This window comes from Moschus berezovskii, chromosome 8 (genome assembly GCF_049115385.1).
Source record: "Moschus berezovskii isolate FMDL1 chromosome 8, NW_MosBer_1.0, whole genome shotgun sequence".
Classification (NCBI taxonomy): domain Eukaryota; kingdom Metazoa; phylum Chordata; class Mammalia; order Artiodactyla; family Moschidae; genus Moschus; species Moschus berezovskii.
The window spans coordinates 85,679,694-85,707,149 of NC_142467.1; the positions used below are offsets into that span (position 1 = coordinate 85,679,694).

The following is a 27,456-nucleotide window of genomic DNA, read 5'->3' on the forward strand; positions in this document are numbered from 1 at the left end:
TCTGGATTTTTTTCATTGGAATGTTAAAATCAAATGGAGATTCTTTGAAAATTCCCTGAGCAGACAAAACCAGTTTAGACATAAAAGAGAAATTCAATGTAGTTTATGAGACTCAGTTGACCTGGGTCATTTCTTCTTCCTGCTTCTGGAAATCATAACCAAAACTTGAAGTGTTTCCCAAGGTTGATATGAGGTATATATCCTGACCAATTTTCCCTATCAGTTAGGAAAATCTGAATATGATAACCAATAACTGAAAATTAAACAGTCACTGCCTTTCCACTATGTAAGCTGTTCCATAACAATATACCCCTGAGCCTCGTAGCATGAGCCTCATTCCATGTTTGGTTTGAGTGCTCCCAGTTCATGGACTATCTTTTTGGTGTGTGCATAATCAAATTCTACTAATTACCACTTCAGTGATTCACTGATTTTAACTCACTTGTTGCTGAACCTTTGACACACAGAGATGGCAAATCTAGTCCGTGTTACTCCGTCTTGAGTGGGGATGGAATTCCCACACCAGACAACTTTGATCTCAAGTACTGTGAAATAGGTAGAAAGAACTATTAACTTGAACACACCCCCACACCATATACAAAAATAAACTCAAAATGGCTTAAAGATTTGAACATAAGCATGATACCATAAAACTCCTAGAAGAGATCATAAGCAAAACATTCTCTGACATAAATCGTAGCCATGTTTTCTTAGGTTGTCTCCCAAGGCAATAGAAATAAAAACAAAAAAGCAAATGAGACCTAATCAAACTTACAAGCTTTTGCACAGCAAGGGAAACTATAAACAAAATGAAAAGACAACTTACAGAACAGGAGAAAATATTTGCAAATGATGCAACTGACAAGGGCTTAATTTCCAAAATATACAAACAGCTTATACACCTCAACAACAACAACAAACAAACATCCCAATCCAAAAATAAGCAGAAGATCTAAATAGACATTTCTCCAAAAAGAAATAAAAATGGTCAGAAGGCACATGAAAAGATGCTCAGTATTGCTGAGTATTAAAGAAATGCAAATGAAACCTACAGTGAGGTACCACCTCACACCAGTCAGGATGGCCGTCATTAAGAATTCTACAAATAAATGCTGGAAAGGATGTGGAGAAAAGGGATCTCTTCAACACTGTTGGTGGGAATGTAAGTTGGTACCACCACTATGGAAAACAGCATGGAGGTTCCTGTAAAATAGAGTTACCATATAATCCAGCAGTCCCACTCCTAGGCACATATCCAGACAAAACTGTAATTCAAAATGATACATGCACTCCTATGTTCATATTCAGACATGGAAACAACCTAAATGTCCATCAACAGATGAATGTATAAGGAAGATGGGGTACATATACACAATGGACATAAAAAAGAATGAAATATGGCATTGGCAGCAACAAGGATTCAACTAAAGATTATCACACAACGTGAAGTCAGAAAAAGACAAATACCACAAGATATCACCAACTATGATACAAAATGAACCTATCTGTGAAACAAAAACAGAATTACAGATATAGAGAAGAGCCTAGCGGTGGCCAAGAGGGAGGAGGTAGGGGGAGGGATGGAGTGGGAGGTTGGGGTTAGTGGATGCAAGCTATTATGTATGGAATGGATAAAAACCAAGATGCTACTGCATAGCACAGAGAGTTATATTCAGTATCCTATGATAAAGCATAATAGAAGAGAATATTTTAGAAAAGAATTATACACAAGTGTAACAACCACTTTGCTGTACAACAGAAATTAACACATTGTAAATCCATTATACTTCAAAAGAATTGTTGACTCAATGATGTAACTGAGCAGGGTCCTATGAAGCCTTCTCAGAACACCAACCTCCCCATGTCCTCTACCTGTCTCTTGTCTGTAGAAAAACCTTAACCTCGTAGGCATTCCCTGAGTTCCAAAGGGTAAATTTAATCGGAGAACTGAGAAAATGCAGAAGGAAGGGAAAACAGTCAAGCCAGACGAAATAAAAATTTAGCCATTAAACAAAGTCAAGGACCTTTTGTTTCTCCTCAAGGGCTATGGATAAAATTCTGAGTCATGTCCTTTGAGCTGTTTTGCAGATCCTGAAACCACCGCCAAGTGGAAGAAGTTAACTGTATGCTGCCCACAAACACAGTAGAATCCCAACCCGTTGGAACCAGAAGGGTGATGATGTTGACTTTCAATTACCTCACCACCAGCCAATCAAAAGAATGTCCGTGAGCTGATCACACACCCTCACGACCCCCTCCTTCATCATCTCTAAAAACCTTTCCCTGAAAGCCTTTTGGGACTTTGGGCCTTAAAGTATTACTTGCCTGGACTCCTTGCTTGGTGCAATAAAAGCTGCATTTCCCTTCACTACAACCTGATACATCAGTAGATTGACTTTACTGCAGCAGGCAAGTGAACTCAAGTTTGGTTCAGTAACAGGGAATCAGAACACAAAGACAGCATGGAAATAGCAAACCCAGGTTTGGAGGGAACAAGAGTCAGGTGGCTGAAAGTATCTGAGCTTAGAAGCTGGGAACAGGCTGGGTGGAGCTGAAATTCAGCCTTCTGCAGAAGGGGCACGTCAGGAGGCAGTAATGTGTCAGAAGGATCATAATGAGGCTGGTTCTGCAAATGCTGAATAAACCACAAACCGGATCCACCTGCTGCTCCAGAACAAACTGCCAGTGCCAAGCCGAAGCCATGAGAATAAGATAACACTCACTGTAACAGGAAGAAGTTAAGAAACCGGAACGAGGCGCAATCCCTTCTTCCTGTCCAGCCTCACAGGCTCTCCCTAGAGCCCTATGTTAGCAGAATCTAACAGGGAGCAGCTGGCAAAACAGAAATATGGTTTGAAAAGTTGCAACTTTAGCAGCACAAAGCAGAGTGCGAAGGAAGGGCTTTAAGCTAAGAAAGAACCCCTTAATAATGGCTATGGGGCACCCCTTGGGCTACGCAGCATCCATACACATCCCTTCTATAGACACTTGAACTCTCACATGAGAAACACAACTTTGTTTCTAACACGATGCAACTCCACTTCATGCAAAGGAAGGCAGTCTCATCCTTACCCGAAAATGATGAGATGCAAAGTCCCGATACTGGTTGTATCTACTTGCTGTGATACAGCAACTTCCACAAGCTACTTGGAAATCCAGACTACCTCCTCCGCCTCCTCCATGAGTTCCTCACTTCCCCCTCCCAGCCCCGACCCTCCCCATGCACAAGTGTTTGGTGGTTCAAGCCTCAGTGGCTGAGGTGCCTCAGAAACGGACTAAGAACTCGATATGCTCCACAGTGCACGTGTCTGTGCTGAATCACAGCTCCCAACTCAATCAGTGCTTCTGGGGTGGGGAGGTGACAGTCCTCTGGAGTGTCCAGGGACCTGCGCATCCTGCCACCTTCTCTGATCCCCACACCATCCCCTTGAGGAGCCTGGGCTCCGGTCCTTGTTGAGTCCTGGTTGCACCAGCAACCCTCAGAGAAGAGGGCTGCAGAAGAGAAGAGGCCTTGAGTTGTTGAAAGTGCCAAGGGACCATCCCCCACCCCACACCCTCATCCAGCTCTGCCCACCTTTAACTGTGGGAGCACTGAGGAGACATCCAGTGCCCCTGCCGAGGCCCCATCACTGAGGCTGAACTTGCCCTCTTGGACCGCTTTTCCAAGGAAGATGCAGGCCTCACACCTACCCGCATCGGTGAGTTGGCATCGCTGTGGACAGAGTCATACAGGCTGAATCAGGGTCTGGGGAAACAGGAGGTCAGGGAGAGGAAAAGGAGGAAAGGCCCACCCCTGCTTATATCAGCTAAGCTTCAGAGCTTCTCACCCAGGGCTGCAGGAGGAGGCAAGCCTGCAGCTCTGCAGGGCTACCAGGATGGCATGCACACGCTGATTCAGGGAGATCCCAGTGCCCCATCCTTTGGTCTCAGGGAGGGTGTGAAGAAGGCAGCCAGCTACCTGAAGCAGTGGAGGCAATCCTGCACCTGTCCCAACTTCACCCCAGGAAGGAGTGGCTCCTTCCCCAGGGCTCTAGCACCGCCAGCCACCTCCTTCTCTCTCCCTGGTATCTGGCCCTGTCCCCGTTTTATAACTCCAGGAGACATTTCTGTATGTTACTGGACCAAGGATGAGAAAAATAAAGAATTCAAAGCTCCCCAAAGAGTTTTAATTTAAAATAATACTTTAAAATAAAATTATTTTTTATTATCCCTCAAATTTGGTCATAGTGCCATCTGAATATTCTGCTCTCTAGTGACTAAATCGTAAAGTTCAGTTCAGTTCAGTCGCTCAGTCGTGTCTGACTCTTTGCGACCCCATGAATCACAGCACTCCAGGCCTCCCTGTCCATCACCAACTACTGGAGTTCACTCAAACTCATGTCCATCGAGTCAGTGATGCCATCCAGCCACCTCATCCTCTGTCGTCCCCTTTTCCTCCTGCCCCCAATCCCTCCCAGCATCAGAGTCTTTTCCAGTGAGTCAACTCATCACATGAGGTGGCCAAAGTATTGGAGTTTCAGCTTTAACATCAGTCCTTCCAATGAACACCCAGGATTGATCTCCTTTAGGATAGACTGGTTGGATCTCCTTGCAGTCCCAGGGACTCTCAAGAGTCTTCTCCAGCACCACAGTTCAAAAGCATCAATTCTTCACCACTCAGAGTTCTTCACAGTCCAACTCTCACATCCATACATGACTACTGGAAAAAGAAAACAATTGTTACTATAAACAAATATTAATATAAATCATACAAATACACACACACATACACACAAGAAACAAGAAAATACGCAAAGCTGCAATTGCCTTCATTTTTGTAACTAATCACAAAAACAAATTTATAATCCCCTTCCATCTTCCACTACCCTTTACATCTTTTCTTTGACCTCAGAAAGAACCTCAGCTGATCAGAATTCTTTACCTGGCAAGGTGACTCAAATCTTTCTTCCTGAAGGGTCTGAATTCCCAGAGCCTTCCTCTCTCTTTCTTCTTCTCCCCACCACCTTTCGTTGGTAGTGGAGGTGGTGGTTGTGTATCGGCCCAATGGCATGAACAAACCAAAATAGATATTTGGCAGTCTTAGCCTCCAATTCAATAGAAACATTTGTCCATTAGGAGCAGACAAATGTCTGCTCCAAACCAGCAGAGTCCAAAATTGCAGGGTTGGGGGGCAAGAATCCCACAAGGAGATTATTATTAAATAGTAATAGTGAAAGGAAGACTTCCCTGGGGGTCCAGTGATTAGGAATCCGCCTGCCAGTGCAGGGGACATGGGTTCAATCCCTAGTCCGGGAACCACATGTGGCATGGCAACTTAGCCAGGCAACTACTGAGCCCACGCGCGCTAGAGCCTGTGCTCCTCAAGAAGAGAAGCCACTGCAGTGAGGGGCCTTAGCACTGCAACAAAGAGTAGGCTCAGCTCACTACAACCAGAGAACGTCCACACACAGCAGTGACGGCTCACTGCTGCCAAAAAAAAAAAATTAGTTTTGAAAAATATTGAAAGGAGATACACTTAACTCCAACCTTGACTCTTGGGCCTGTGTCTATAAGAGAGGCACGCATATGTGGGTTTCTTTCTTCATCTTGTAAGACAGAACCCTATGCTTTCAGGGTGTCTCTCCTAACTGGTAGCCTAACAGGCCCTTCATGAGGCCATGCCCTATCTTATTAAGCCAGCAGCTTCTGAGTGATGGAGTATGTGGCAAAAAAAAACAAACAGTGGATTCTGTAGGCACTAGCTCTTTGTTGAAATTCTGTATCATGAAATGGGTTCTTGATAGAAGCAATGTGGCATGGAGTGAAGTCACCATGATGGTGAGTAAGACAGAAACATGGACAGGAAGGCAGATCCATATCGAGAACGCGTATCTGTTCCAAAGAGGAATCTTTCCCTTCCATGCTGGAAGAGGTCCCAAGCAACAGTCTTGCCACCAAGTTGATGGCTGGTCCACAGAGGAATGACGTTATATCAAAGATTGTTGCCAGGTTAGGCACTCAGATGGAACATCCCTGGTGAAGGGAACTTTGTGTGGTTGAATCTAGAACAAAACTTCATGACAATCAATATTTATTCTCTATTTAAAGATTAACATCTGAATGCGCTACTTTACAATAGATTAAACAAGGACTCTAGCCCTTAGGGTCGCCCTTTCAAAAAACAGAGATAATCACAGTTTCCGGTCTGCCTCCCCACCAGCATTGGACTTGTTAAAACGCAATTTATTAAGTGGATGCCTAGTTGGGCAGTCAATCTGAGATGGTCAGCTGTCAGGGAAGTGTGAAAAAATTTTCCAGATTGCTTGGCTTTGCATGGTTCTGCTGGCTACTTCAGGAGAGAAGAGCGGTGGGTCAGCTGCATCTCTTCCATGGCATACCTCCTCATTTTCAAGGCTGTGGCAAATTTCCATTCAAGGGTTAAAGCTGCCTGCCCATGGGGAAATTAAACCATTTCTTGCTCAACAAAGAAATAAGAACAACAGCTACGTGATAATGCTGGGGCTCTGACACGCTTGATCTGTATAACGTTGCATGGAGGATGCGATACGCTGTTGGCTTTACAGACAAGCATATGTGACCCAATTTGCTTGCCACACAGTTATTCCAGAGAGGTAGTTTACTGACAGAAGAAAAATGAAGGCAGAGTACTGACTGCACAATCAAAGCCAAGTGGCTGCTGAACAGAATACGATGCTGTGTAAATCCTGAAGCCATCCCGGAGTAAAGAAAACTGAATAACAAGGAGAAAGAAATATTCACTAGAAATGAAATACTGGGTGATTTCTACTTGCATCTTCCCAAAAATTTAGTCACCTTTGGTAACTAAAATAGGCATGAGCTGTTTTGTTAGTACTACTTAAGGTATATATTTAATTTTCTTAAATTCCCTTCAAAAACTTAATTCTATGGTTTTGATTTTAGGTTGCAAACATTTAAAGTCTGCAGCAGTAAGTTCTTAGTTTTGTCAGTTCTTTTACTGTCATGTAACCAAGTAAGTTCGTATGTGGAATTCATGTTACTTTTTGTGTATTTAATCATGAAATTTAATTTCGCATACTTATTTGTAATGTTTCTTTTCAATAAAAGTGACTATTTTTGTTGATAAGAAACAGGGGGAATAGACACAGACTCAGTCTCCATCTGGGCTCAAACTCCTCCCCATGAGCAGAATCTGACCAGCAATCTTGATAAAAGAAGCAAATAAGCTTCACCATACACATCTTTTGCTGTCATTGTTGTTTAACTCTTAGGAATCCTTAAGAGAGGTTTTCAAGTGGATTTTACATCCTTCTGTATGAACAATGAGTGGTATTTGATATTGATGCTTTCCTCCAACACTGTTTTCTTTAATGCAAACATGAAATTCAACTTAAGGCAAGCCTGTCTTGCAGACTTGTGACTGTATGATCTTACTGCCCAAATGGATTTTTAAATAAACTTTTATATATATATAAAAAATAACACAGTCTATGTTTTTGAGGGGACTGAGCTCCCTTAAGACTCCTGATCTTTTTCCTTGTACTTTCAATATTAGTTTCAAAGAACAAATAATATGAAAACAGGTATCCAAAAATGAGATGAATTTGGCCTAAGAAGCAACTGTAAAATTTTCTGAGCAATTGATTCATTTCTCCATTTGAGGGACAGATAAATTGGGTGGGAATCCACCTATGTCAAGTTGTAGTCTCTAGAAGAAGGATTTAGTCAGGTAAGGAAAGAACATGCCTGGCTTCAATCAGAACTGCTGCTGCTACTGCTAAGTCGCTTCAGTCATGTCCGACTCTGTGCGACCCCATAGACGGCAGCCCACCAGGCTCCCCCGTCCCTGGGATTCTCCAGGCAAGAACACTGGAGTGGGTCGCCATTGCCTTCTCCGCCAATCAGAACTAGACTCCTCCATTTCTTCATGGAGCCTAAATGAGGGTCAGAAGTTTCCTGGCTTCAGATGAAGATGGCAGAGTGGGAAGACCCTGGGCTCACCGCCTCCCCTGTGCACAGCACAATCAGAATGATTTACAGAGCCACTCGGAGAAGGCGAGGCACCCCACTCCAGTGTTCTTGCCTAGAGAATCCCAGGGACAGGGGAGCCTGGTGGGCTGCCGTCTATGGGGTCACACAGAGTCGGACATGACTGAAGCAACTCAGCAGCAGCAGCACAGAGCAACTACTGATGAAAACAACCTGAAGCCCAGCAGAAAAGATTCTCTGCAACCAAAGACATAAGCAAGGAACCACAGTGAGATGGGCAGGAGGGGTAGAGATGAGGGACAGGCAAGGTCCACATCCCTAGCCAGGCAACCCACAGACAGGAGGATAATCCCAATTGCAGAGGTTTTCTCAAAAGAGGATTTTGAGCCCCACATTGGGCCCCCCAGCTCAGAGTCCTGCAATAGGGAGACCGGTCTCCAGAACATCTGGCTTTGAAGGCCAGATGTTTGGGGAGAGTCAGAGGGTTGTAAGAAACAAGCTCCACTCTTAAGGACTCACATGAAAATCTCATATGCTCAGAGACCTAACACAGAGGCAGTAATCTGAAAGTAGCCTGATCAGACCCACTTGGAGAGCCTCCCAGAGTGGGAGGAGGAAAATGGGATTCCCCTTGGGGACACAAATATGAACAGCAGCTATCTGAGAAGCTTGTTCTACCACAACGACACTGGTCCTACAAAGTACGAGTTTGGAGTCCTCTCTCCAATCTGTTAGCACCAGGGCTTACTTGTCCACCAGCTGGGTCAGAACCAGTCCTGGAAACCCTAGACTGCATAGCCCCCTTAACTCTGAACCCAGTCCTGTCCACCAATAGGCCAGCCCCAGCCTCAGGATACCCCAGGATGTGCAGCCAGCAATGCCATGACCCTACCCTACCCAACAGCAGGCCAGCAGCTTATGCATGAGGCAGGGCCTGGCAGCCAACCAGACCAGGGCCCAGCCCTACCTACCTGTGGGCCAACATTAGTCAGCCACACCACCGCAGATGGGCCCAAACAGCCCACGCAGGGGCAGCCCTCAGTTCAGTTCAGTCCAGTCATTCAGTCGTGTTCAATGCTTTGCGACCCCATGGACTGCAGCACGCCAGGCTTCCCTGTCTATCACCAACTGCCGGAGCTTGCTCAAACTCATGTCCATTGAGTCAGTGATGCCATCCAGCCATCTCATCCTCTGTCGTCCCCTTCATCTCCCACCTTCAATCTTTCCCAGAATCAGGGTCTTTTGAAGTGAGTCAGTTCTTCACATCAGGTGGCCAAATGTTGAAGTTTCAGCTTCAGCATCGGTTCTTTCAATGAATATTCAGGACTGATTTCTTTTAGGATGGACTGGTTGGATCTCCTTAATGTCCAAGGGACTCTCAAGAGTCTTCTCCAGCACCACAGTTCAAAAGCGTCAGTTCTTCAGTGCTCAGCCTTCTTTATAGTCCAACTCTCACATCCATACATGACTACTGGAAAAACCATAGTTTTGACTAGATGGACCTTGGTTGGCAAAGTAACGTTTCTGCTTTTTAGTATACTATCTAGGTTGGTCACAGCTTCTCTTCCAAGGAGCAAGCATCTTTTCATTTCATGGCTGCAGTCATCATCTGCAGTGATTTTGGAGCCCCCAAAATAAAGTCTCTGTTTCCACTGTTTCCCCATTTATTTGCCATGAAGTGATAGGGTCAGATGCCATGATCTTAGTTTTCTGAATGTTGAGTTTTAAGCCAACTTTTTCACCCTCCTCTTTCACTTTCATCAAGAGGTTCTTAAGTTCTTCACTTTCTGCCATAAGAGTAGTGTCATCTGCGTATCTGAGGTTATTGAGATTTCCCCTGGCAATCTTGATTCCAGCTTGTGCTTCATCCAGCCCGGCATTTCATATGATGTACACTGCATACGGAAAAAGCAAGAGGGTTCCAGAAAAACATCTATTTCTGCTTCATTGACTATGCCAAAGCCTTTGACTGTGTGGATCACAATAAACTGTGGAAAATTCTGAAAGAGATGGGAATACTGGACCACCTGACCTGCCTCTTGAGAAACCTGTATGCAGTTCAGGAAGCAACAGTTAGAACTGGACATGGAACAAGACTGGTTCCAAATTGGAAAAGGAGTACGTCAAGGTTGTATATTGCCACCCTGCTTATTTAACTTTTGTGCGGAGTACATCATGAGGAACGCTGGGCTGGAAGAAGCACAAGCTGGAATCAAGATTGTCGGGAGAAATATCAATAACCTCAGATATGAAGATGACACCACCCTTATGGCAGAAAATGAAGAGGAACTCAAAAGCCTCTTGATGAAAGTGAAAGAGGAGAGTGAGAAAGTTGGCTTGAAGCTCAACATTCAGAAAACGAAGATCATGGCATCTGGTCCCATCACTTCATGGGAAATAGATGGGGAAACAGTGGAAACAGTGTCAGACTTTATTTTTTTGGGCTCCAAAATCACTGCAGATGCTGATTGCAGACATGAAATTAAAAGACGCTTACTCCTTGGAAGGAAAGTTATGACCAACCTAGATAGCATATTAAAAAGCAGAGACATTACTTTGCCAACAAAGGTCTGTCTAGTCAATGCTGTGGTTTCTCCAGTCATGTATGGATGTGAGTTGGACTGTGAAGAAAGCTGAGAGCCGAAGAATTGATGCTTTTGAACTGTGGTGTTGAAGAAGACTCTTGAGAGTCCCTTGGACTGCAAGGAGATCCAACCAGTCCATTCTAAAGGAGATCACTCCTGGATGCTCACTGGAAGGACTGATGCTGAGGCTGAAACTCCAATGCTTTAGCCACCTCATGCGAAGAGTTGACTCACTGGAAAAGACTCTGATGCTGGGGGGGAATGGGGACAGGAGGAGAAGGGGACGACAAAGAATGATGGCTGGATGGCATCACTGACTCGATGGACGTGAGTTTGAGTGAACTCCAGGAGTTGGTGATGGACAGGGAGGCCTGGCGTGCTGTGATTCATGGGGTCACATAGAGTCGGACATGACTGAGCGACTGAACTGAACTGAACTCTGCATATAAGTTAAATAAGCTGGGTGACAATATACAGCCTTGATGTACTCGTTTTCCTATTTGGAACCAGTCTCTTGTTCCAAGCCCAGTTCTGTTGCTACTTGACCTGCATACAGATTTCTCAGGAGGTAGGTAAGGTGGTCTGGTATTCCCATCTCTTTAAGAATTTCCACAGTTTGTTGTGATCCACACAGTCAAAGGCTCTGGTGTAGTCATAAAGCCGAAGTAGGTATTTTTCTGGAACTCTCTTGCTTTTTCGATGATCCAACAGATGTTGGCAATTTGATCTTTGGTTCCTCTGCCCTTTCTAAATCCAGCTTGCAAAATACTCCTTATTGCAAAATTCAGACTTAAATTGAATAAAGTAGGGAAAACCACTAGACCATCCAGGCATGACCTAAATCAAACCCCTTATGATTAGACAATGGAAGTGACAAATAGATTCAAGGGATTAGATCTGATACACAGAGTGCCTGAAGAACTACGGACGGAGGTTCATGACATTGTACAGGAGGCAGTGATCAAGATCATCACCAAGAAAAAAAAAATGCAAAAAGGCAAAATGATTGTCTGAAGAGGCCTTACAAATAGCTGAGAAAAGAAGAGAAGTAAAAGGCAAAGAAGAAAGGGAAAAATATACCCAACTGAATGCAGAGTTTCAGAGAATAACAAGGAGAAATAAGAAAGCCTTAAGTAAACAATGCAAAGAAATAGAGGAAAATAATAGAATGGGGAAGACTACTACAGATCCCTTCAAGAAAATTAGAGATGCCAAGGGAACATTTCATGCAAAGATGGGCACAATAAAGGACAGAAATGGTATGGACCTAACAGAAGCAGAAGATATTAAGAAGGTGGTAAGAATACACAGAAGCACAGTACAAAAAAGATCTTCATGACCCAGATAACCACGATGGTGTGATCACTCACCTAGAGCCAAACATTCTGGAATATGAAGTCAAGTGAGTCTTAAGAAGCAACACTACAAACAAAGCTAGTGGAGGTGATGGAATTCCAGCTGAGCTATTTCAAATCCTAAAAGATGATGCTGTTAAAGTGCTGCAGTCAATATGCCATCAAGTTTGGAAAATTCAGCAGTGGCCACAGGACTGGAAAAGGTCAGTTCTCTTTGGTACTGGAAAAGGCCAATCCCAAAGAAAAGCAATGCCAAAGAATGTTCAAACTACCACACAACCGCACTCATCTCACACACTAGCAAAGTAATGCTCAAAGTTCTCCAAGCCAGGCTTCAATAGTATGTGAACCATGAACTTCTGGATGTTCAAGCTGGATTTAGATTGGGGCAACTCTAGAGCATATAAATCTGGTAACCAGAAGGGAGTGTGCTGCTGGGTCCCATAGGATATCTTCTATGTATGGCCACTTCTTAGGGTTAGGAAGCATAACCGATCCACCTAACACAGAGAAATAAAAACAGAGAATTAGGCAAAATGAGATGACAAAGGAATATTCCAAACAAAAGAATAATAAAAAGTCCCAGAAAAAGAACTAAGGAAAGCAATTACAATGAAGAGATCAAGGTAATGATCGTAAAGACGCTCAACAAACTCGGGAGAAGAATGAATGAATACAGTGGGAAGTTTAACAAAGAGTTTGAAACTAAAATGAAAAGCCAAATAGAGTTTAAGAATACTGTAACTTAGACTTCCCTGGTGGTCTAACTGTGAAAAATCCACCTGCCAGTGCAGAGGACACAGGTTCGATCCTTGGTCCAGGAAGATTCCACAGGCCTTGGGGCAGCTAAGCCCGGGCACCACAATGACTCACACCCTGTTAGTGGGAATGTAAATTGGGGTAGCCACTATAGAAAACAACATGGAGTTTCTGGGAAAAAATTAGAACTATCACACAACCCAGCAAGTCCACTCCTGGGTATTTTTCCAGAGAAAACAAAAACTCTAAAAAAGAAATATGCACCCCACTGCAGCTTTATTTACTAGCCACGAAATGGAAGCAACCTGAGTGCCCATTGATAGATGAATGGATCAAAAAGATGGTATACACACAGATACACTGGAATATTGTCATTAAAAAAAAAAAGAATGAAACCTTGCCATTTGCAACAACATGTATGGACCTAGAGGGTATTATGCTAAGTGAAACAAGTCAGGCAGAGAAAGCGAAATATCATATGATTTCAGTTACACGTGGAATCTAAAAACGAAATAAGTGAACAGCACAGCAAAACAGTAATAGACACAGACACAAGAACAAACGAGTGGTTTCCAGAGGGGAGGGAGATGGGAAATGAAACGGGCGAAGCATAAATTTCCAGTTATAAAATAAATGAGCCATGGAGATGGAACACCCAGCACAGGCACACAGTCACTTTGTAATAACTTTGTGGGGTGACAGGTGGTAACTAGACTTATCACGGTGATCATTTTATAATGCATAGAAATACTGAATCACTATGCTATGCACCTGGAACCAACATAGTGTTGTAGGTCAATTATCCTTCATTTTTTTTTTAAACTTTGCTAAATGTCATCTGGGGAAGTGGTGATGAATATGAAATAAGGACACCTGAAAAGCCCCTGAAGCTATAAAATGATACAAAACTGTAATAAGATGATGGCACTTACAGGGCTGCCTTTTCTGAGGTCAGCAACCTTAATGGCCTGAATAGATCTGTGTGAAAGGTTGCCAGGTTTCTGTCTGGTTCTGCTCCAAGTAAATATTCCCCATGACCACATCTGCTAGTGAGGTGTGCTGTGTGCTTAGTCATGCAATTGAGTCTAACTCTTTGCGAATCCACGGACTGTAGCCCACCAGGCTCCTCTGTCCATGGGGATTCTCCAGGCAAAAATACTGGAGTGGGTTGTCATGCCCTCCTCCAGGGGATTTTCTCAACCCAGGGATCAAATCCTGGTTTGATACAGGTCTCCCGCATCACAGGCGGACTCTTTACCATCTGAGCCACCAGGGAAGCCCCAAAGTACAGAAATAAGAACGTGATCATCCGGGAAAAAGAGGAGACTGTATCTATTTCTAAATCAACATTTTTATAGTCTTTTATTCCAGTACCACCAGATTTTTACATATGTAAAACTTCCTGGCCTTTGGATAAATGTTAATAAATCAACCCAGGTGTTTATAAAGAACAAAATAAATCACTCACATTCTTTGCTTCCAATTTCACAAACACTACCTGAGCCAGTGAGGTTAAATAATTTTCTGGATGCCAAGCACCTAGAACTGACCCAGGGGATTTGCTTTAGACCATTCAGTTTCCTTGCAAATCTGGGAGCTAGCCATGTGGACGTTTTTATTAATAGACACCTATATGATGGGGGAAAAGTGGAAACAACAGCAGATTTTATTTTCTTGGGCTCCAAAATCACTGAGGACGGTGACTGCAGCCATGAAATTAAAAGATACTTGCTCCTTGAAAGAAAAGCTATGACAAACCTAAACAGCATATTAAAAAGCAGAGATAACCTACATTGTTGGTGTTCAAGTTACTTTGAAGGGGTTACCTTGCTTGGATGACCCTAATCTTTTTCCTCCAGGGAGAAAGGGAGTAATGTATGTTTATATCAATTTGCAAATTCCTATACATAGAGATATTTTTTTTAAGTGTGAATGTAACAACATACTGTGAATTTCATCTTGGTTACAAAGGACACTCCTTCAGTCAGATACCCAAATAAAATCAGCTCTGAAAAAAAAAAAAACAGAGACATTACTTTGCCGACAAAGGTTCAAAGCTAGAGCTTCCCTTGTAGCTCAGCTGGTAAAGAATCCACCTGCAATGCAGGAGACCTGGGCTCAATCCCTGAGTTGGGAAGATCCCCTGGAGAATGAAAAGGATATTCCCTTTTTTCCACTCCTGTATCTGGCATGGAGAATTCCACAGACTGTATAGAGTCTGACATGATTGAGAGTCAGACATGATTGAGCGAATAAGCACACACACACACACATATAGTTTTTCCAATAGTCATGTATGGATGTGAAAGTTGGACCATAAAGAAGGCTGAGTGCCAAAGAACTGATGCTTTTCAATTGTGGTGCTGGAGAAGACTCTTGAGAATCCCTTGGACAGCAAGGAGATCAAACCAATCAATCCTAAAGGAAACCAACTCGGAATATTCATTGGAAGGACTGATGCAGAAGCTGAAGCTCCAATACTTTGGCCACCTGATGTGAAGAACTGACTCATTGGAAAAGACCCTGATGCTGGGAAAGATTGAGGGCAAGAGGAGAAGGGGGCAACAGAGGATGAGATGGTTGGATGGCATCAGCAACTCAGTGGACATGAGTTTGAGCAAAGTCCGGGAGATAATGAAGGACAGAGTAGCCTGTCATCCATGGGGTCGCAGAGAGTTGGACACAACTTAGCTACTGTACAATACTATCTAGACCTTGGTTTTAGGAAGTAAACAAGCACAGAAGTTAGTTTTTTCTTTCATGAATTTGATTTTCATTGCTGGAGAAGACTCTTCAGAGTCCCTTGTACTGCAAGGAGATCCAACCAGTCCATTCTAAAGGAGATCAGTCCTGGGTGTTCACTGGAAGGACTGATGCTAAGGCTGAAACTCCAATACTTTGGCCACCTCATGCGACAAGTTGACTCACTGGAAAAGACTCTGATGCTGGGAGGGATTGGGGACGGGAGGAAAAGGGGACGACAGAGAATGAGATGGCTGGATGGCATCACCAAGTCTATGGACATGAGTTTGAGTGAACTCCAGGAGTTAGTGATGAACAGGGAGGCCTGGCGTGCTGTGATTCATGGGGTTGCAGAGAGTCAGACACGACCAAGTGACTGAACTGAACTGAACATTATACTTCATATTTAATAGTATTACTTATTTACTGAAACTTGGCACCAGACAGTACAACTAGACACTACAATTCCCTGGTGAGACTAGTTTGAACAGCTAGGACACAAATGCTGCCTGAGTTTGAAACACTCAGCTCAAGCAGCTCATTTTCCCAGGTATTTAGGTTTCACCTACCTTCAAGCTCTCCTAACTTACTCTGGCACTGGGAAAAGCACAGGCCTGCTGCAACAGAAGTATTCTTATCTACCTCTCTTTCTCAATCTGATTCTGTGACCACAGGCCCAGTCTGAGGAGGAATTCTTTGATTACTGGGCCATTCTATTTAGCAACTCTACATTTCTCAGGGATAAACACAATGGAATTAAAGGCATGGCCCTCGCACCAAAACTACATGGTCAATGCCAACCTCAGCATCCCAGAGAGGTAGATCCTGAAACCCCATCAGATTTCCTGAATTAAAATTTCTGGTGATGGGTTTCAGAATCTAATCTTCTCATTTAGAGTAAAATGTTTAAATCCAAATGCATGCTAGTTGTGAACCATGTGTTCCTTTACATTTGCAACAGATGACAGTAAGTCTAAATATCACATTTATTAGGTAACTTGAGAACTTCATTCTCAGTCAAACATACTAAAAAGGATCACAATATGCTATCCCATTTAGACATAGAATTACTTTGTGCTGAAGGCTTTTAAGTCCATGAAATCTCTTATCTACCAAAAAGCAGAGCCTCCCAACAGAACTCAGTTGTCGTAAGTCCACTCCCTGAGAAGAACTCTAATTTTATCACACCCAAACAGACATTGCTGGAAGACTAGCATTTTTCCACTTAGTCTCCTAAGTGAGCCCATTTACCTTTCCAAAACTTCATTTGTTTTCCCCCAGCGGCCTTTTCTCTCCCTCCCTTTCTCCTGTTCATCTAGGTATATAAGACTCCAACTATGTAACTGTTTCTTTGGGGTTTTCACTTCTTTTCTGTGAAGTCCTTCATACATGTAAAATTATTTATATCAGTAATATCTGTATAGATTTTCTCTTGTGAAGCTGCCATTTATCAATTTAATTTGCAGGTCTCACAGACTGAACCTAAGAGGATGGAGGAAAAACATCTCCTCCCCTACAGTGTCAAGTAAAGTCTATGGAAATTTGTGACATTCATCCAGTAGAACAACAATAAGAATTTTTTATTTTTAGATTAGAACTGGCCCAGCCAAAAGACATAGATATTCTTGATATTTCCAGGAGTTCTGGAAGAAGTGATATACCAATTTCTAAATCTAGTGACTTATGAGCTCAAAAGTAGTTAGCAAGTGTCGAGACCACAGATTCTGGAACCCAAATCACTACATTCAATTTTTTTTCCAGTGACTTACTAACACTGAGGTTTGGCAAAGTTCCCTGTCTTTTTGGCATTCATCACATTGCCTGCAATGGACATAGTGACTCACAATTCTGCATGTTTATTGGCAGCGTTCAAGGAAATAATGGGCAAGAGAATCTGGGATGAGAATCTGAGCCTCACCTTCCAGGGATATTATATGCAAAATTCCTCCTTTATGATTATTTTTACTTGATTAAGGATCACTTGTTTTGGAACTGAGTATCTCATCATAGAATACAATTAAGAATATATCTGAGGTTTCTCCTTATGAGTCACAAATTATATGAACATTGTCTTTCTCACACAAATAATAACAGGGAATTGTTACAAAGCTCTTTTTTAAAATATATAATATGCCTTCAAGCCACAGAAAAATCTGGCCAAAAATGAATTTATTCCCATATCAATATTAAAATTTTACAGATGAGGATGCTAAATTCTGAGAAACTAAATGACTTTACTAAGGGACTAAATGGGGCTTCCCTGGTGGCTCAGAGGTTAAAGCGTCTGCCTCCAATGCGGGAGACCCGGGTTCAATCCCTGGGTCGGGAAGATCCCCTGGAGAAGGAAATGGTAACCCACTCCAGTATTCTTGCCTGGAGAATCCCACGGACGGAGAAGCCTGGTAGGCTACAGTCCACGGGGTCACAAAGAGTCGGACACAATGGCAGGGGAACACACTTGAACCCAGATGCTCTGATTCAAAAATCCCAGCCTCTTCCTACCACACACTCTGCCTCATGAGCTTGTCCTAAATCCACACTGCAGTGCTTTGAAAAATCTCCTAACTAGTAGGGTGGGAAAAAAAAAAACTAATCCCAAAAGACTCTCAAAATTAAAATTATTGTAGACTTCATGTTATATCACATTTCATTAACCACAATGAGACGTCACATGTCACAAACCAGCTATTATATGGACAAGATTAATACAGCCATTCTTTAAATTACTCAGTTTGCATTTTTTGTTAAATATAACAGTAGCTTAAGAATTTACATTTTGCCTCAAGTTATGCAAACTTTCCCCAGAAATTCTGAAATAAGTTTGATTTTGATCTTGTGGGAACAACTCTCCTTTGCTTAAGGGCAAAGTGTTGGGTCCATTAACCTTTCAAAATCGATTTAGTGCAACGATCCTAAGATTTTACTGAGACCTGAAGTTTAAGTTCAATTGTATGACCAGTATTTGTGACTATGGTGTTGCCATAGTAATTTACACCATTATAAAGAAGTTTAATGCACATACAAGGCTGTTATTAAGGGGGGAACAAAAGTATTCATTACAAAAGTATCTTTGATAAGAACTAATTGAAGTACACATAGTAATGTGAAATTACCATTCTCTGGACTTTCAGTTCAGTTCAGTTGCTCAGTTGTGTCTGACTCTTTGCAACCCCATGGACTGTAACACACCAGGCCTCCCTGTCCATCACCAACTTCCAGAGTTTACTCAAACTCATGTCCATCGAGTCAGTGATGCCATCCAACAATCTCATCCTCTGTCATCCCCTTCTCCTCCTGCCTTCAATCTTTCCCAGCATCAGGGTCTTTTCCAATGAGTCAGTTCTTCACATCAGGTGGCCAAAGTATTGGAGTTTCAGCCTTAGCATCAGTCCTTCCAATGAACACCCAGGATCGATCTCCTTTAGAATGGACTGGTTGGATCTCCTTGCAGTCCAAGGGACTCTCAAGAGTCTTCTCCAGCACCACAGTTCAAAAGCATCAATTCTTCAGCGCTCAGCTTTCTTTATAGTCCAACTCTCACATCCATACATGACTACTGGAAAAACCTTAGCTTTGACTAGACGGACTTTGGTTGGCAAAGTAATGTCTCTGCTTTTTAATATGCTGTCTTGGTTGGTCACAGCTTTTTTTCCAAAGAGCAAGTGTCTTTTCATTTCATGGCTGCAGTCACCATCTGCAGTGATTTTGGAGCCAAAAAAATAAAGTCTCTCATTGTTTCCATTGTTTGCCCATCTATTTCCCACGAAGTGAAGGAATCAGATGCCATGATTTTAGTTTTGTGAATGTTGAGTTTTAAGCCAACTTTTTCACTTTCCTCTTTCATTTTCATCAAGAGGTTCTTTAGTTCTTCTTCGCTTTTTGCCATAAGGGTGGTGTCATCTGCATATCTGAGGTTATTGAGATTTCTCCCGGAAATCTTGATTCCAGCTTGTGCTTCATCCAGCCCAGCGTTTCTCATGAAATACTCTGCATATAAGTTAAACAAGCAGGGTGACGATATACAGCCTTGACAGTAATGTAAATCAATTCATGTATTACTGGTATCAAATATCTCATATGAATCTAGTCCTAACACATTAAGATTTAAACACCCAGATTCTATTCCAAGCATCCAGGGCATTTTTGAGCTTAAAAATGTTTCTACATCTCCCAGATTTCAATGCCATTGCTCATTTGCTCCATTAGTTTCTACTCCTACAGAATTAATTTACATCACTTCACTTATCCAGATTTCAACCCTCCAGAATTCTCAAGCAACCAGAGTATCTCATACTCTGATAGTTCAAAATAAAAGAAAGCAAGAAATAGTAATAAAAGGCAAAAGTTAACCAAACAATTAAAAAAAGAAACAGCCTGAAGAATAACTGAACACTCAACTTCTGGAGGTTGTCAGAAGGCAAAATTCTGGTTTTCTGATGACCAGGCCTGGCCCTTTGTATAATGGTCATAAAACAATGGGGAAATAAAAGATGAATGGAGAAAAAGAGCAAAGGAAATGATAAATGGCTGTTGATAAGGAGAAAACAGGATGGGTCAGGGAGCCAGGCAGCATCCACTTGGTAAAAAAGAGAGCAGAGGCACCCATCTGAGAGGATCCCCCTCTCTGAATGGGTCACTCAGGCTTCTACCAGCCCTGTGAGTGCCAACACCAGAGGAGGCTGTGCCCCTGCACCCAGAATACAGCCTGAGGGCAACCAGTTCCCACTGTCACCTTGGGGGGAAAGCTGGAAGCAGACCAGGCCAGGAGAGCCCTCAGACCTTATTGTAAGTCTAAGCCCAGGGAGGAGACAGAGAGAATGTTGGCTGAAAACATCATGAAAGGTGGGTTAGGCAAAGCCATCAAGAAGTTCTTAGGCCAAAGGAGCAAACAAAGGAGCTCCAAGCAGTCCAGGATTGGGTCTGTCTTCACATTCTACCATGCGCAGTGGGCTAGGAGCAGCCGTGGGGGCCTGGCCTCAGTGCACCTCAGTGATGGATGTCAGAGTATAGCGGCTGGGGGACTTGGTCAGTCATGCTTCCTGCAGCCAGAGGTCTGCGAAGCACATCTGAGTGACCACCACGTCCCCCACCCCAATGGATAAGTAGTGAAACTGAGTCACAGAGAAGTTAAGTAACTTCTGAAAAATCAGAGCTAGTTAGTAGAGGAACCAAGGCTTTGATGCTCTGGTTTCAGAAGCCATGCTGCAGAGCACTATGCTATAGGCTGTCTCCTGTCTAAGCCTACATTTTTCACAGCTTCAGAAACTGTTTAAAATTCACAAATTGTCTTTAACAGACAACTGCATGTGCTTCACTGGGAATACAGCATTCAAGAAAAGACACTCTATAATAATTTCAGTAGATGCCCATCAAAGCACAGTTACTACCTTCATAAACCACCAAAATTAGGAGAGCATTTCCTAAGCCTAGATAACTACAGAGCAATCTAAAAAACTAAAATAAAAATCATATGTCCAGAATGACTCCTGAGCCCATGATGTGCAATAACTGAAATGATCACCATTTCTTGTTTTATCTCCATCCCACCCCCAACCCTTGACAACCACAAATCATTCTCTATGTCTGGTCACTATTGTTTTTAATAGCACAACATCAGTCAACTCTAGTTCATTACGTCCCTCAAATCTTAGAATACCTGATGTATGTTTCCATTCTCTAGGACCAAGCAAGGCCAAATTCTGATTGAGAAACCAAGTAAATAGTCCTGTTTCACTGGGTGAAGATTTTCTTAGTAGACCTGGAAACATGTCTCAGTATCCTAAGTTTCTTTGCTACAAGTAAACATTTCTAGAAAAATTTTCTTTACAGAAAAGGGACTACAGAACTGAAAGCCCTGGAAACAAAAGCTGCACAAGGGCTCCCCCAGGGCCTTTCATCACATCTCAGGCTGAACCAAGTCCACCTGCCATTTGCTGTCTGGCTCCAGCTCTGGAGGTCAGTGCAGGCACCCTTGGCCACCACTGCAGCCCGGGGCCCTAGTCCAATTCCCTCTGTGGCCAGGATAGCAGCCAGCACCCGGTGCCCTGGAAGCAAAGACATAAGGAACCAAAGCCACTTCTCATTCTTGCCTCACACCCAGGAGTTCCACGGGCCCAAACTTCCCATTTCTCTATAGTCACCTGGGAGTAAACCTACTAAGTTGTTCAAGATTTCGAGGGCCAGTGAAGTTATCCCAGACTAAGTAAAGTCTCCTCCTGGAAGCCATTCAGTGGAGAACATCCACGCTGTGGCTTCCATCCATCTATCCATTCAAATTTTGTACCCAAGGGCACTCATTTGGGAATCACAGTGTCCCCGGACTCAGAATCATACAAATGGCAGATCTTTTGTCCTCTTTCTGGGCCTCAGATTGCTTAATAAAATACATTTCAAGTGTCTTACTCCCTCTGCATGTGACAGACAACCAGGAACTTTAACTTTTATATAAAGAAAATCCACTAAAAGCAAAAACCTATTTGTATTAATTTGATTTGTTTTCCTTATGATAATTCAGGAAAATAACTACCAAGAATAATGGTCCCAAATCCTCTAAATCTGAGTCTGGTCTGAATTTGCAATGTATGAGGCCACTCCCCATCCACCCCCACGAACACACCAATCCCAGAATGCACTGGGCTCCTGAGACTACAGCTGGCAGCAGCTGGCACATCTCAGATCTTCGGTTTCACCAAAAAGTGGATCAAGTGGGAAACTTCAGCTGGGTGGGAATTGTGGCTGATTTTTCCCTCACACTGGGTGTGTGAGAATGTGGAGGTGTCCTTTCCTCAGCATTCACCGAACTAAGCTTTCCAACGCACAGACAAATGTGAAAAGAATCTCCCTTTTCTAACACCCTGCTAAACCCTGGGAAATCACCCACCTGCAAAAAAAAAAAATGTCCTTGGCTTTTTGTTTGCTTTTGTCTTGGGTAAGCCTGCCATCAGGTACTACCCAGAATACGCTAATCATTTTTGCCATACGTGCCTCTTAAAACATTGTCTTTTTCACTATGCTGCTGCTGCTAAGTCGCTTCAGTCGTGTCCGACTCTGTGCGACCCCATAGACGGCAGCCCACCAGGCTCCGCCATCCCTGGGATTCTCCAGGCAAGAACACTGGAGTGGGTTGCCATTTCCTTCTCCAATGTGTGAAAGTGAAGTCGCTCAGTCTTGTCCGACTAGTAGCGACCCCACGGACTGCAGCCCACCAGGCTCCTCTGTCCATGGGGTTTTCTAGGCAAGAGTACTGGAGTGGCTTGCCATTGCCTTCTCCGCTTTTTCACTATAAAGTTTGACTAAGTCAGGACTGGATACTGAAATTCTCAGCACTGAAACTCTGAAAGTAACTCATGTCAGATGGGCACACGCCATAGACCCTGTCTCCCTTCTGGTGATTATCAACTGAAAACAGTGATGGATGACCCAAAAAAGGATAGTGATGCAAAGCAAACACAGTATCTCCCCAAAGGACCCATTGATCTACCACCTGAAAGGCAGAGGGGCATGTTAATTTCTCAGAGAAATCAGAGTATTACTCTGGCTAAACATCAAGTTATGTTATGTGATATTCTGAAGAAAATAAAAAACACAATACAAGGTGTTACAATTTAATAGTATTTAGTAGTATTAACACTGTGTACAAATTCAATTTCATCCTCTGTTTGGGCTTCAGAGAAGGCAGGAGACAGGCCAAAAACAAAAAAGGATCTTTTCCTCTCAGGAAAACGCCCACTTGGGAATTTTTACTCAGTTCCAGGGAACAACCTTCATAGTCCCATATACAGGTAAGGGGCAGTTTTCCTGTTACACTGGTAGGAAGAGCTAGTCTAGTTCCCTAGATTACAAAGGCAGTGACAGAGCAAGAAGCAGGCAGGATTACCTGGGTAAGGACCCTGCCTCAGCAAAAAGACTCTGGACCCAAACCGTAGTTATTGATAATTTAAAAGAGTAAGTTACAAATGATGAGGGACACAGACTTATTCCATTTCTGCTCTTTAAACTACATATATAACTAATATCCCCGTAGGTCAGAATTCTGGCTCTCTTCCTAGTCTCATGAAAGTGTGTGCCATGTTCCCAGCACACACCCCCTGCCTTACTCCGGGCCGGTCACACCAGTCTCACCCACCTCCTTTTAGAAAGTCTATCCTATGTGCCAACCTCTTTCCTGTTGGAGAAGAAGCTGTTCCTCCACCCTCTCAGCTTCTGTGGCTCTAGAGCCTATGGACTGAACAGACAAAAGAGAGATTAAGAACAAAAATTCCCACCAGGCCAACCTGATGACCCAATCTGCTTTCAGGGAATGGGGCATGCAGAGCTAAAAGTGCTTATTTTAATGTCCCATGACTCCAATTAGATTGATAAAATTCCCAATTTCATGACTGTCTAAGCTTAATGGTAATTCCTACAGGGGGAAAAAAAAACGTATTATAAACTGAAAACTGAAGGGAAAGCCTTTTCTCATACAGCCAAGTCTCACAAACCTGTTATCTAGAGGCAGAGCTCACAGACTGCCCTCTCCCCACTGTCTGCACATCCCCACAGTCAGCATTCCTTGAAAAGAGACAGAATTTCCTTGTTCCTTTATGGTTAAGGTAAGTGAAACACAGCTTAGACAACTAGGTGTATGTGGGAAAGAACTAGTGTACAAGATAAGGAAACATGTGATTGTCAAGAAGTTCTTACTCATATGAGCTAAATTAGACTAGGCAATAAAGAAATTCAAATCTTATAAAGGACACCAGGAAACAGAAATTGCTTCCAATGACATAAACAAAATAGGGGAAAAAAATCTTAAAAAAAAAAAAGCAAGTGATTGGCTGCACTCTCCTTTTACTTAAGAGCAAAAAACAAGGTGGGCATACCAGACTTTTTGCTTTGCTGCCAGTTGTAGATGCGTAGCTACTTTCAGCCTCATAGGACAAATCAATATATTAATACTGAATGTACTGATTTGTTATTTACATTTCTAATGCCAAAGCCTTTGACTGTGTGGATCACAAGAAACTGTGGAACATTCTGAAAGAGATGGGAATACCAGACCACCTGACCTGCCTCTTGAGAAACCTGTACGCAGGTCAGGAAGCAACAGTCAGAACTGTACATGGAACAACAGACTGGTTCCAAATAGGAAAAGGAGTACGTCAAGGCTGTATATTGTCACCCTGCTTATTTAACTTCTATGCAGAGTACATCATGAGGAACGCTGGGCTGGAAGAAGCACAAGCTGGAATCAAGATTGCCAGGAGAAATATCAATAACCTCAGATATGCAGATGACACTACCCTTATGGCAGAAAGTGAAGAGGAACTCAAAAGCTTCTTGATGAAAGTGAAAGAGGAGAGTGAAAAGGTTGGCTTGAAGCTCAACATTCAGAAAACAAAGATCATGGCATCTGGTCCCATCACTTCATGGGAAATAGATGGAAAAACAGTGGAAACAGTGTCAGACTTTATTTTTTTGGGCTCCAAAATCACTGCAGATGCTCATTGCAGCCATGAAATTAAAAGACGCTTACTCCTTGGAAGGAAAGTTATAACCAACCTTGATAGTATATTAAAAAGCAGAGACATTACTTTGCCAACAAAGGTCCGTCTAGTCAGTTCAGTTCAGTTCAGTTCAGTCGCTCAGTCGTGTCCAACTCTCCGCGACCCCATGAAGGCTATGGTTTTTCCCGTGGTCATGTATGGATGTGAGAGTTGGACTGTGAAGAAAGCTGATCGCTGAAGAATTGATGCTTTTGAACTGTGGTGTTGGAGAAGACTCTTGAGAGTCCCTTGGACTGCCAGGAGATCCAACCAGTCCATTCTAAAGGAGATCAATCCTGGGTGTTCACTGGAAGGACTGATGCTAAAGATGAAACTGCAATACTTTGGCCACCTCATGCGACGAGTTGACTCACTGGAAAAGACTCTGATCCTGGGAAAGGTTGGGGGCGGGAGGAGACGGGGACGACAGAGAATGAGATGGCTGGATGGCATCACCGACTCTGTGGACATGAGTTTGAGTGAACTCCAGGAGTTGGTGATGGACAGGGAGGCCTGGCGTGCTGTGATTCATGGGGTCGCGGAGAGTCAGACACGACTGAGCGACTGAACTGAACTGAATCCAAAAGGTAAGAGGGTATATGCTCCATCTTGGTGAGCATATTCATGAAATAAATTACCAAAGAAAATGGGCTTTCCTCATAGTTCAGTCAGTAAAGAATCTGCCTGCAATGCAGGGAACCTGGGTTCGATCCCTGAGTCGGGAAGATCCCTTGGAGGAGGGCATGGCAATCCACTCCAGTATTCTTGCCTGGAGAATCCCATGGATAGAGGAGCCTGGCAGACTACAGTCCACAGAGTCTCAAGAGTCGGACACGACTTGGCGACTAAATCACCACCACCAAAGAAAATACCCTCAGCTGAGGCTGTCCTAAGATTCAGAACATCTCTAACTGGCATGGTTTTCTATGATCATCCCAGCTAGATTCAGATTTCTAATCCAAATTTCTCCTCAGAAATGCAAAGAAAAGCCAAGACACCTGTTACAATTAGGTTTGGCTGCAAGTCATAAACCAAACCCTGTAACTGCAACAGCATAAACAAGGTAGACGGTCATCTCTCTGTCTCAAAAGGGCCTAGGAGTTGGCAGTCCAGAGGTGATTCGTCTGCACCTAGAAGTCCTCAGAAACCCAAGCTATTTTAATACATGGCCACATCTTGCTGTAAGAGACTAGCAGATGCTATCCGTCTTTATCCAGGCACTCATGCACCCTTCACAAGAGGGAGAGGATGGATGCTGGAGTAGGAAATGAGCTGTCTCTACCAGATCCAAATTCTACCAAACACATAAAAGGGATCACAATATGCCACCCCCAAATATGCCACTTTGGCATAATCTCCTTGAGCTGAAGGCAATTGAGAAAAAGCAGAAAAAGCTCTCTGCTCATCCCCCATCAGCCTAAAAGCTTAACTTGCCTTGTGAAGATGTCCTCCTCTCTCACACCCAGAAGGAAAGAACAATGTTTATCACCAGAGCTTAAGACAGCACCCAGACGAGTCTGCAGAAACTAAACCTTACTATTAGCAGATAACCCTTTCTTTCATTATGTTTCCCCATATACTCAATATCCCAAAATTTACTACCCCTAGAAACCCAAACCCCCTTAACTTCATCTTTTCAATCCTCCACCATTCATTGCCCTTTGTTAAAATGGAATGTAAGTCCCCAACAGTAACTACTTCTTGGGTTTTCACTTCATTTGTAAGAAGGCCTCTGTGTACATGCATGTGAGTTGCTCAGTCATGTCCAACTCTTTGGGACCCCATGGACTGTATGGACTATAGCCTGCCAGTCTCCTCTGTCCATGGTGATCCTCCAGGCAAGAATACTGGAGTGGGTTGCCATTTCCTTCTCCCAGGGATCTTTCCAACCCAGAGATTGAACCCGGGTCTCCTGCATTGTAGGCAGATCCTTCTAAGCCACCAGGAAAGTCCCCTCTGTGTACATAAAATAATATTAAAATTTGTATTTCTTTTCTTCTGTTAATCTTTTTCTCAGTTTAACTCACAGGTCTCAGTGAAAGAACATAAGAGTGAGGAAGAATTTTTTTCCTTCCCCACACATACAAACAGAAGTCAAACCCTCCACAGAGCATCCATTTATTCTTTATTCAACAAACATTTACGGATTCCATACTACGTGGGAGGAGAGACAGAAAACTTGGTTAAGTTCGGCAAGGTCCTGCCCTCACAGAGCTTTCCTTTAGTGAGGGAAGCAGACATTAAAAAACTACTGGGGCAGGGCTTCCCTGGCGGCTCAGTGGTAAAGAATTCTGCTCATGCAGGAGACACAGATTCAGTCCCTGATCCAGGAAAATCCCACATGCCCCGGAGCAACTAAGCCTGCGAGCCTCAGTGACTGAAGCCTGTAAGCCTAGAGCCACTGCTCCTTAAACAGAAGCCACTGCAGTGAGAAGCCCATGCACTGCAACAAAAAAAGTAGCCCCTGCTCTCCACAGCTGGAGAAGAGCCCTCAGAGCAGTGAAGACACAGCATGGCCAAAAA

The 27,456-nt window shown here is 43.2% G+C and overlaps 1 protein-coding gene and 1 pseudogene across 1 annotated transcript in view; one reads left to right on the plus strand and one right to left on the minus strand.

Annotated features, from left to right (window-relative positions):
- The first annotated feature begins 3,220 nt into the window (after window positions 1–3,220).
- On the plus strand, window positions 3,221–4,174 carry LOC148777111 (sorting nexin-15 pseudogene; annotated as a pseudogene).
- Window positions 4,130–27,456, minus strand: part of ALDH7A1 (aldehyde dehydrogenase 7 family member A1) — a 71,796-nt gene continuing 48,469 nt past the window's right edge. The window contains exon 19 of the transcript XR_008686366.2: window positions 4,130–4,699. The gene's annotated coding sequence lies outside the window, so the exon portion shown is untranslated. The remainder of the gene's footprint in view (window positions 4,700–27,456) is intronic.